Source organism: Mastigoproctus giganteus, unplaced genomic scaffold (assembly GCF_048544385.1).
Source record: "Mastigoproctus giganteus isolate SK-2022 unplaced genomic scaffold, ASM4854438v1 scaffold_15, whole genome shotgun sequence".
In the NCBI taxonomy this organism is placed as follows: domain Eukaryota; kingdom Metazoa; phylum Arthropoda; class Arachnida; order Uropygi; family Thelyphonidae; genus Mastigoproctus; species Mastigoproctus giganteus.
The window spans coordinates 8,180,787-8,192,022 of NW_028328292.1; the positions used below are offsets into that span (position 1 = coordinate 8,180,787).

General features: G+C 39.9%; 1 protein-coding gene across 1 annotated transcript in view; it reads right to left on the bottom strand.

Annotated features, from left to right (window-relative positions):
* Positions 1 to 1,157, bottom strand: part of LOC150074938 (calcium/calmodulin-dependent protein kinase kinase 1-like) — a 261,753-nt gene extending 260,596 nt beyond the window's left edge. Inside the window, exon 1 of the mRNA XM_090389358.1 lies at positions 1,066 to 1,157. The gene's annotated coding sequence lies outside the window, so the exon portion shown is untranslated. The remainder of the gene's footprint in view (positions 1 to 1,065) is intronic.
* Between the last annotated feature and the right edge of the window lie 10,079 nt (positions 1,158 to 11,236).

Sequence of the window (11,236 nt, forward strand, 5' to 3'; positions counted from 1 at the left end):
TTCCTTATGTCGTCTCGCCTTTTCCTGTCAGCTCAGGAAGCGCTCCCGCTGTTTCCCAGAATTCGAAGTCTGTTTACAGTTCATATCCGATTTATGCTCTTACTATCCGCAAAAATTAAATAGCCAACACATTGTTTTGCTGGTCAGAAACTCACATTTTTTAAATAAGTAAAAAAAAAACACGTTTATTTACGGTATTTATAGATATTAAAAGAAATAAAATGTTCTGCACCGCTTATTTATTAACTTAACTTAAATTTGATTTCATAGACATCTCATATTTTTGGAGAAAATGAAATATTATTAGCCAGTTTTATGGACAAGCTGTACGAAATACACGACATAATGCAAAATATCAACAGTAAGTTTATCAGAATCTAAATGCCAGAGTTCATATTGCCGATCTTGTGCAGTTCCAGAGAAAATAAATTCGAAAATGTATAAGCAACTTATACATCACGATGTGTCCAAATTTAAATTAGAATTTACTTAATGCAGTTGTGACAAACTAAAACTGGCAGTGACAGTTGCGCTGTAGCAGTGATATCGCGGAGCTGAGCCATATCTAGTGACTCCACAGGTTTCCTCGTTCAATAATTAAAATGCATCCTGAGCATAATTCCCTCGTTATTTTTACTTTTTATTATGCAACACTCGTTGGAATTATCTTTTCATGTCTCAGTTGGTTCCTCGAATCGGTGTCTGGCAATGCGGGCTAATATTCAGAACTCCTCGTCAATTAATTGTAGGAATAAATAAGTTAACTGTAAAGTAAAAGAAGGATCGGCGATGTGTATTGTCTAAAGGGTAGCGTAGAAAACTTGACAGGTCGCGATAAAGGATAAACTTTATATCAAAGGTGAAGAAAAGTTCCCCAAAGAACAAATTAAACCTCAAATATCCGTAGTTATACACCATTACTTAGTTCGATTGCACCCGATACTTACGATAAAGATAATTTACACACAGTCAAGTGACCTGGGGTTACGAAAACACCTTATCAACAATAAGTGACACGTTAAGGCGCTCACAAAAGAGGACGAGGATTATCGAAGTGACACTTACCTCTCTAGGTACGGACAATAGATACGTCAGCAGCCGTAAGCCCGTGGATCACTGTAACGCAGACACGCGGAAGGAACATCCTCCAACATCACACGGACTCATGAGAACCCACGTTAGCCGGAAATCCTACACATCCACGAGGGGCAGCGGAATATCTGGCTCACGCGCGTTGTTCACAAACACGCGCGCGTACACACCCAGGACAGACTTCTGGCTCGTGTTGAATATCGTTGAGTTCACTTCGATCGCAGCCTTCGCGTTTCTCCTTCCGTTCCGAGTCACGTGGGATGCAGCTGGTCGATTTGCCTAAACTGGGGAGAGAAGGATTACTGGAACTCCGCTTAACAAAGCGTTTCCTTTTTTTTGGGGGGGGGGGGAGGAGAAACAGCTTAAATCGTGCTTCGACCTAGGCGAAAAATAGAGCCACCGGCTGCAGATACAGTGATGCGAGCCTCTCTTTATGCGACAGGAAGTTTTTCATAATGCAGAAGATGTCGGTACACGCAGCTCAAACAATTCTGAACTCTGCAGATGATATCAAGAAATTTTTCTTGCATCGCATGTTCTTCGAAAGTATTAGAGTTTTATTCTCCCTGACTTATAGTATCCTCCAAAATGGAACTTCCAACGTCATTTTAAACGCATCTTTTATAAGTGAGGAAGCTACGCGGTTAAATTCAAACTTCTCTTTTGGACAAAGAAGCTGCATTAAAATTCTTTGAGAATCGTGTATTATTACGACGTTCTATTTCACCAGGAAATAATATGTGGAACAAATAAAAAGCCTGTTGGAGGGTAAATCAGTAAATGCTGGGGTCTTTGTCATCGTGCGAGAAAAGCGTACAATTGATGCGCGCAAAGTATCGCTCAAGCCTGTTTGTTTATTTTTCAGACTAATGGAATCTCTGAAAATAATACCAACGACATCGAATACATTCGTTTTCTTTCTTTTTTTTTTTGAACTCGTACAAAGGAGAAAAAACAGTATTCACCACTTGAAGCCTCAAATTGCAAATACCAATAAATCCGATATTCAGAGTCTGTATATCGGATTTCTTGTTTTCGCAACGTTTTGTGACAGACAAAAAACAACATACCACAGACTGACGTGACCTGCATAAACCGTATCATGATTTAGTCGATGCTTTGTCAGATACCTAAAGTTTCATGAGGTGTATGTTGGTGTTTCTACTGGAATATTCCACAATCGCTAACTTGTTTTCAGCTAAACTCTTCTTCAGTTTGGAGCCCCGAAGTGTCAGTGTTTTCTCGCGAGTGTTTACTAAGTTTTACCAACACGATTTGCATAGGAGAGGCATAAAATAGTTTTCGTCAAATCCTACACATGTAGGGTTCGAGCGTGCATGCACAATAAATGCGCGGTTCATGTTTTCGGGAGGTTGGCGTGGTTATAAGAGTTCTACTCTACCCTTCGTTCAATGAGTAGTCTGTTTGGACCGAATAAAATGTTTCTAGTTCAACTCGGATATCTAAAGTGCAGTAAAACGAAGTACAAACAACATGAGACTGCTGGTTTCTTTATAACCTAAAATCCCTTCTTTTAGGTGGTCGCATCATTAGGATGACAGATATTTCCTTTTATCTGCTACAGCGTAGCAGCAAATTGGAACCTAACGTACTGCGCCTGGGTAAAAATAAGAAAAACTCTTTTCTATCGTAGTAAAGTATGTAAACCGATTAGGGAGTAGAGCAGCGATTTCAGATTTTTCAGTCTATTGATTTTAAATGGAGACTGTTATACTTTGTAATGGCTGTTCAGGGTTAAGGGCAGGATTAGGGTTGTTATACAGATCGTGGCTGCATTGGCCTTTGTTGGTTTTTAATACTGAAAGCATGGTAAGCAAGAGCTTTGCGATTTAATGATGCAAGTGAAGAATCGAATACTGCATCGAAATAATTCTGCTCACAATTCTTAAAAATATCCAGCCCCAAATACAACTCGCTGTACTTCCAAAAATGGAGGCCCCCTACGCACGTCGCTTCTTGCTTTACTATATGTACAAATAGCATTAATTAGTTCCACTTCGAGTTCCTCATATTTCAAAATTCAACAATTTAAAATTCTATGTTTGCAAAATATATTAACCCCCCAAGGTACGAAAGGAGTACTTGTAAAGTAGAAAGATCTTTCGGCAAGGGCATGGTGAACTGAGTTCTCATGCTGTCGGGAGTAGACTGTGGTGGCTGCGTCTGTTGTGAATCTTATTGATTATTGACTGAAGTAAGCTAACCTTTCATTGCACAGTATGGCTTACTTTAAAATTAACAGTTAAGCCTTCAAATTACAAAATTTTCTGTAGTAGGAAATTCTCCATTACGTATGGAAAGATGTGAGTACAAGAAGGATGGCAACTTGCAAATAAGCGAGCTAGAAATCAAATAAATAATAACAGAACGTGTGACACGGCAACAGACTTTCTCGAGTAGCGTAAGTTTTGCCTTGCGTAACCACACGGAATCTTCATTTTATGACTGATCTTTGTGACGATGCTAGCTGCTGCTGAGTTAAATATGATTATGGGACTCTGAACTTCCTTATAATTCACGTGCCTAATTCACATCAGTCTGATTAAGCTATTACAGATATTACCGCAATATTTAAAAGACCCATAAAAGTGTTTCCTGTCACCATCAATAATGGGACGGACAGTAATCACTTGTACAACGAGGCACACCAAGCATCACTCAAACGTTGGGCAAAACTTATGTGTGACGAAAATAAGATGCTGGACGGATCATAAACTGAATTAAAAAAGAAATGCTTTTAATGATGCGACTGCAGATTATACTCTCTGAGATACAAGTTAAGAATACCATAATTACTCGCATATTTTTCTCTCTCTTTGTATAATTTTCCCACAGTGGAATGGGGAAATTATACTAGAGAGAAACAGAAGTATTTTCAGGGAGGGGAAAAAGTCCTTCCTTTTAAGTGGAAAAAAAATATAATAAAATAATAATTTTGGAAAGTGATATACAGGATGTCCATGAAATTTTTGCTTTTTATAGCTAGTAGAGCGAGATCATTTAATCTACTTTGCTCCATAGAGTTTCTTTTGTAGTCTTCTTTTATTTTTAATTAATTAAATGACCTTTCACAGTACTGGCCATCATTACTGAAAGCGTGAGAAATAACGTATGGTGGCGCTCTATTTTTATATAATAATAAATATTATTATATAATATAGTTTTCTTTCTGTAATATTTATTATAATTTTTTAATCAGGACCTATAGGTTCAGGACATGTAAGGGTTAGGGCTCTTACGTTTTGCTAATTCTTCCACCGAGGTAGATATGTCTATCGTACATAGAAGAGGCGTAGTTACAACGCATCTAAATAAATAAATAGAATCTCTTTAATTGCAGCAATGATAGACATACAATTAGTCCCGTCACGGCATGGTGGTGCCAGGGGTTTACAAAACATATTTACAAAAGAGATACACATGAGAAAAAAAGATAAATCAGATTATTAACAAAGCACAGTTTTACATTTTCAGTTGGACGAAGATACCCTTCCTGTATTTTTTATTATTGACCACTTCTTGGAGGTCCCCGTCGATGGCTTGCAGTGAGGGCAACATTTGCTTTGGCAGGAATCTGTCGGTTAGTACTAGCCGGTTACGGTTTGCTAGCAGCTCTGCTGAAGAGACCGGAGATAAGGGGGAGGAATGCGCCAAGAGCAGTGATCCCAGAAGTTCGGCTTTGTAATTTTACCGGTGGCCATCTTGATGGTGAACAGCAGCCTTCTTTCTCCGATGTAGGACCGGAGCCTGCGTAGTTGAAGAGCTTCTGCTAACTGCGTTGATCTGAGAGCTGGGGGAAGGTGGAGTTTGCTGTTGGCCCATTTTAGAAGCCAGAATTCGGCAGAGAATATTCTTTTAATGTTGGATTCGGCGGCCGAGGCCCATATCTCTGAAGCATACAGTATTGTCGGGTAAAGGATTGATACGATGTATCTTTTTACCAGTTGTGGGTCGGTGGTGTGGAGCAGCTGTTGTTTGGCGACCCAGCGTAGTGAATTCAGCCTCGACTGTATGAGGTTTATGTGATCGTTGAAAGATAGTTTGGAGTCGAAGACGACCCCCAGATCTTTGTGTGTTTGAACACTTGGAACTGAGGAGCCGTTAAGCACAGGCTCCAACGTTGTTGGGCTGTCCTTTAGAGAATAAGTTATTTGTGCCGATTTTAGGGGGTTGATTTGGAGGTTGAAGATATTGAGATAGTCAGCCATGTCCTGCAGTTTGCTAGTGATTTGCTGAGTGATTTCGGCTGCCGAGTTGGATGGCGATATTCTAGTAAGGAGCTTGACATCGTCAGCAATGTGATCCAATTGCACTTATTGGTCACAAATGGCACCATGATTGCTGAGAAGAGAATGCCAGACAGGACCCCCCCCTTGAGGTACACCGGCAGTTATGTGACGCGTGAAGGTCTTTGTTCCGATCTTTAGAACAAGGGTCCTCTTCGATAGGAGAGATTCTAGGAACCAGAGAACATCGCCGCGAAAATTGAAGTAATTTTCTAAGAGACGTAGGAGATTAGGTATATAGATGGCATCAAATGCGGAATGGATGTCAAGATATATGACTGACAATTCCTGTCTTTGTTCAAAGGCATCTAAGATGTGCAGAGTGGTTGTTGCAAGGTTAGTTATAGTTGACCTTCCTGATATCCCATAGTGTATTTGCTGAGGACTGTCACGGAGAATTTGATGGGTGACAGACGGTAGCAATGCTTTCTCCAGAATTTTTAGCAATACAGAGGCGCAAGCGATGGACCTATGTTGGCTTGGGAGCATCGATTGTTGGTGCTTAGGAAGGGACCAGACAGAGTACCTGTTCCACTGGGGTGGAAAGAAGTGAACTTCGAGGCATCTGTTGTATAGGTTGAGGAGTGAGTCGATGATGAAGACACTTAAACATTTGATTATGAACTGGGGGATGCCATCGTCACCGGTGGTTGTTGTGAGAGGGAGAGTATTAATGGCCTGCATCAGTTGTTGCTTAGAAATTCGGATCGTAGCGAGACTATCGGTGAGATGAGAGCGGTTGAGGAGTGGCCGATTAGGTAGAGCTGGAGGTTGATTAGAAAATCTGGCAACGTAGTTGAGCCAGTCAATTGGGTCGATGTTGCTGGAAGAACTAGCCTTTGTTCTGTGGAATGGTTTTCCCCTTTTTAGGGTTCTTTCGAGGTGCTTTTTAATTGCAGCTGATTTGTTTCTGTTGAATTCGGCCCTGGCTTTGGAGAATGAAATGCGGTCTTGGACATTGCCGGAAGCTTTCCACTTGGCGTGTAGTAATTGTTTGTAGTGGAAACTTTGGTTGAGCTGGGGAGGCCACCATGCTCTTTAGCGCGGAGTAATGGTGACTGTCTTGGTAGCGGTGTGAAGGGATATGGTATTGATCCATTTGGTCATTAAATCGATTGCGAGGCTCAGTTCACATCCATCTAAGATGTTCCATGGGAACATCTTAGACAGATGGGAACATCTGTCTATGTGTGTGCGATAGATTGTGAGAGACTTTGTAATCCGGAATCACTTTCGCTCTCCCCCCCCCCCCCCCCGCCTTTTCTTTAATCCGTAAATAGTTACACAAAAGTCCTTGCGGGTAACAAAGTGAATATAATCATCGTCCTTCCCACACCGGGTGTAAAAGGCTTGATTTGAACCTTTTCAGTGACGCGAGGAATTTTTATGGACTCTTTTTCCACAATGTGATGAGTTAGTCTGACTCAAGCGAGGGTTGAATGTTTACTTGGGTTTTTCGTCTGGCATGTAGGCAAATCGACCACAGAATACACGCAATTTACTGACATAATATACTGATGCCTTATAGCCCTATTTGCGTTAGCCGTTAACACACACACACAAGGAACGAGGAATTTTTATGGGCCTTTTTTCGCAATGTGGCCGAGTAAATTTATATCTTCGTAATTCGCGTTTTAATTACTTTAAGTATCTTTGCAATCTATTTGCAACTCATCTGATGCTAAACACAAAAAAGGTGGAATTTTCGTTGGGCCACAGATAAAAATGTTAACTTCACACGAGCAGTGAAGGATCTATAGTCACAGTTGTAAAACAGAAGCACGGGTTGGCGTCAAATGCGTTGTTAACAAACTTTTATGAAACAAGAAAGATGCGAATTACCGAAGTACTGTATTGTTAAAAATATGTGCACTATATTTCGAAAATTAGAATGTAGGATGTACGCTTGAAAGTTTTTTTTTCTTGCACTCGAATTTTTCCCAAAAATTTTGCTTACATCAGTGAGAAATAAGGTGAGCAATTCCACCAACATATAAAGGACATGGAAAGCGGATACAAGAGAATATGGAATGTAAGCATGCTGGACAAAAAACTCGAGCTTCCGGGAGATAAAACCGGTGAACCTTCGTCTGAGAAAATTTCTTGTGTTATTAACGGGATTCGAACCCAGCATCTTTCACCTGGTGAAGAGAAGATGGTGATTATACTCGCTGGAACATAATCTTACTTAGGGAGGGTAACATATTAGAATAGAAACTCCGTGTCTCAAGTTTTAATTTACAGGACTGCGGCATACCTTTACTAAAAATAGATATAATTTTACTACGTAGCCGAGTAGTCAACCGCGAGGGTGCAGAAGCACACGCTCTTTGAGTAGACCGTTTTTCAAGCCTGCGTGACTGCTAAATACGGTTAATGATTGCCTTCATTGTTAAAATAATTAATGCAAAATCCTCTAACCTAGTGGTCTTGTCTGAGTATAAACAAGAACATTTCTTTTTTAAATGCCTTTACTAAAGCGTTACACCTTTACTAAAAATAAATTTAACCGTTCTTTAACAATACGAAAATAGCAGACTCCCGATTATCCGGGATGGCTGGGAAATAACATTTCCTCTATAAACGCAACTCCAGATAATTCGCAAAATGAAAGAAAACTTGTGGAGGTGACAAAAAACGTATCAATATATCGCAGCGTGGGAACAGTTAACATAAATAAGTACATATTTTTTAAAGGAAAGCAATCAAGCTTTGTTTCCCCCTTGGTTGACTTTTCTGCGAATGATACTACATAAAAATTTCGAAGCATCTTGTCAGCGACAGCGGCTTATCTTATTTCTTCCGTGTAGTCGTGTAGCGACTCCACACAAAACAAAGCGGGATTAACTGCCGTCTTAGAGATCGTATTAATCCGCAGCCAAGTTAATCCGGCTCCTAATAATCAGAAGTCTGCTGTATCCTCAAAGGTTTAAACTGCACCTTATAATTTCTATTAAACACACCCAACATTTACTAATTACTTGTCCGTAATGTTGATAAAATTATATTTCCCGTCCAGTGTTTTTTTAAAACGAAATTGCTCGCGCTTTGAAAACGAAAGTCATTAAAGACCAAATTCCTATAATAAATAGGGAGGAGTTGTGTATATATCTAGAATTTTGTAATCCAAATGGAAGAAAAACTCTGCTTTCTACGCGTGAAACCGACTAAATCAGCCACGGAGTGAAAAAAATTCCATTAAAGTTCCTCGCGTCATCGACGGGATTTGAACCCGGGCCTTTTCCACCCAGTGTGAGGAAGACGGTGACGATAGCACTGTGCTACCCCCGCAGGCTCTGTTATCTACAGTTCTAAGTTGTTAATATCTTTTAAAATTGCATAGCATCATCTATTGCATAGCATCTATTGCATTTTAAAATTGCATAGCATCTATTGCATTTTAAAATTGCATAGCATCTATGTAAAGCGCTACAGTAAAATATTGCGTTAAACTCTTTTGACTAAACATTAGCACGCAGCAATACCGATCGTCTTTGCCATCATCCTGATAGGCTAAAATTTCTCGTAGTGGCAGAACATGTAAAATTATTGTGGAAATCAAATACGAAGAAGTAGATAAGACAATTTTAAAAATTGTTTTTTTTTTTTTTTTTGGCAAATTTTTTTCAGTCATTATTTTCGCTAAACAAATGCATCTTATTGTTCGCGGTACTTTCGTTTTTCTAAACGCATTCCGTACATTACCATCTCCTTCTTAAGAAGATAAGTGAGCCTTTTAAGTTAAACTTGCTGCTTTTTTATTACACACAGTACAGTATAATCTTTCTCTAAATGACCTCTTCATTTTTTATCTTTCGACATGGTGGCGTAATTGGCGTCATTTAACTCGGTTTTATTCTTTAATTAACTCGCTCACGCTCACACAGCCTACATGTGTTTGCTTGTTTGCCAAACTGCTAACAAACGAAAACAGCTGGGCCTAACACTAACCATTAGCCAGTCCTTTGCGGCCAATCCGGGGATAATTAGAGTTCGCGCGTTGTGCCGTACCGTTAAATCCCCAACAAGGAACACAAAACCTTAGGGTAAATAGTGAGTTCCATTTAATTACTCGCATTCAGAAACATAACAATGACAGCTTTGATAGCCCAGCATCCGTTCCTCAGAATTTCGAGAATGTGCAGTAATTCAGTGATGAACAAGAGAAATGATTGATTTCACGAAACAAGCAAGTCTGGTGTCCAATGCAGCTGTCAAAATAGAGAGCTGGGATTCCCATTCCACTGCATCTTTAATAAACATCGATAATTTCTCACACTCTGCTAGCTATTTTGATGGATGAGCTATCTGAAAGGCATCGTTAATCCACTCGCTCTTATAACCGACTCAAACTACGCACCGCGTATTTATGGTGTGGCGAAAGCTCGATCACGCGAGTTGCTGAATTCTCTACCTGCACATTACTATGCCAAAGTCGACTCACTACAAAAGAATGCCTACTAGCAGTGCACATTGAAAGATAACTGCGCAAGTGATGATTCCTTATATAATTTCGCCAGGCCACCCGCCTGGGAGTTCTAAAGACATTTCGCAGGCACAATTTCCGTCTTACGAAACTGCTCAAAACGACTACTACTCTGCCAACACCATGTACACAGACAGTGTAAACTATAAACCATCCAGCTGGCGAATTGTAAATTATTTATGATGACTTGGTTACTCAGCTGCCGCATGACGGCGCCACCGTCTTTCTCGGGAAACATTAACGTCCGCTCTTCTAAATAAGCCCTTCATAGTCGGTGCTTCATAAATTAAATAACGGGTTGCGTTATTACCCAGCACCGAATTCCTTTCGCATGCATTGCCGACAGTAATAACGAGGTCACGGTTGCGGTAGAAGGAAACACATCGATCATGAAGAGGTGACAACGAGTCCGGTATGAAAGGCCGAGGCGTGAATATTAGATTGTACGTAATGCCGAGTTTTATAGCTGGAGGAGTTTTCTGTGTTTGTAAGACACTGCACCGATGCCTTATAGGTTTTGGCTGGAACATCTATTGTCCTTCGTGTTAACCTTCGGTATAGTAGCATTTATATTACTTGAAAGCGCAGACGTGAAGCTGAGCATCAGTTTCGAACCACCTGTCTTTTTTTACAAACAATCACTGAGAGGAAGGAATCAGACGTTTGTCTGAATCGATGCCAGTAATGTGAGTATCGCCATTACATTCTATACCCCAGGATTGGAAACAGAAACCAGTAGATGCACTTACAGTGATTACCTGTGACCTTCCTGTACATTTTGATGAGGGTGCATGGTACTTTACTGATGAACAGGTAGGGGGGGGGGAAAGAGAGAGAAATATCGTGCTGAATGGGCACACAAAAGTTTTGCGTGAATTCATTTTTTATTGGAATCTAGACTAATAAAATTTACCCTTGTTTTGAGACCAAATTGAGCTCCAGATTTTCTTATTCGTCATAGATAAGTTGCGCCCCTCCCAAATGTGTTACATAGAAACATAAATGAATACTGTGTGTGTGTGTGTGCAAAGGGAATTTCAAAATTGCGCGGAATAAATATAGGAGTATATTCTACAACTAAAATTGAGAAGAGAAATTCCCATAAATATTTATAAAGCAGTGGAAAACAAAAGTCCTATTAAACATTGATCGTAAATTACAAATCATAACAAGAAACTAAAATAAATCTTTAAAAGGAAAACGTCTAAAGCAGATGTTCAAAGTGATTTCCGTTTTGTTCAGCGCAATGTTGAACGCGATGAATCCCCGATCCAATGGCGTTTGACTGTGCTAAACGCGTTTGTTCAAAGCTCTACATTTTAGTGTCATTATTGATGGATAGACATAACGT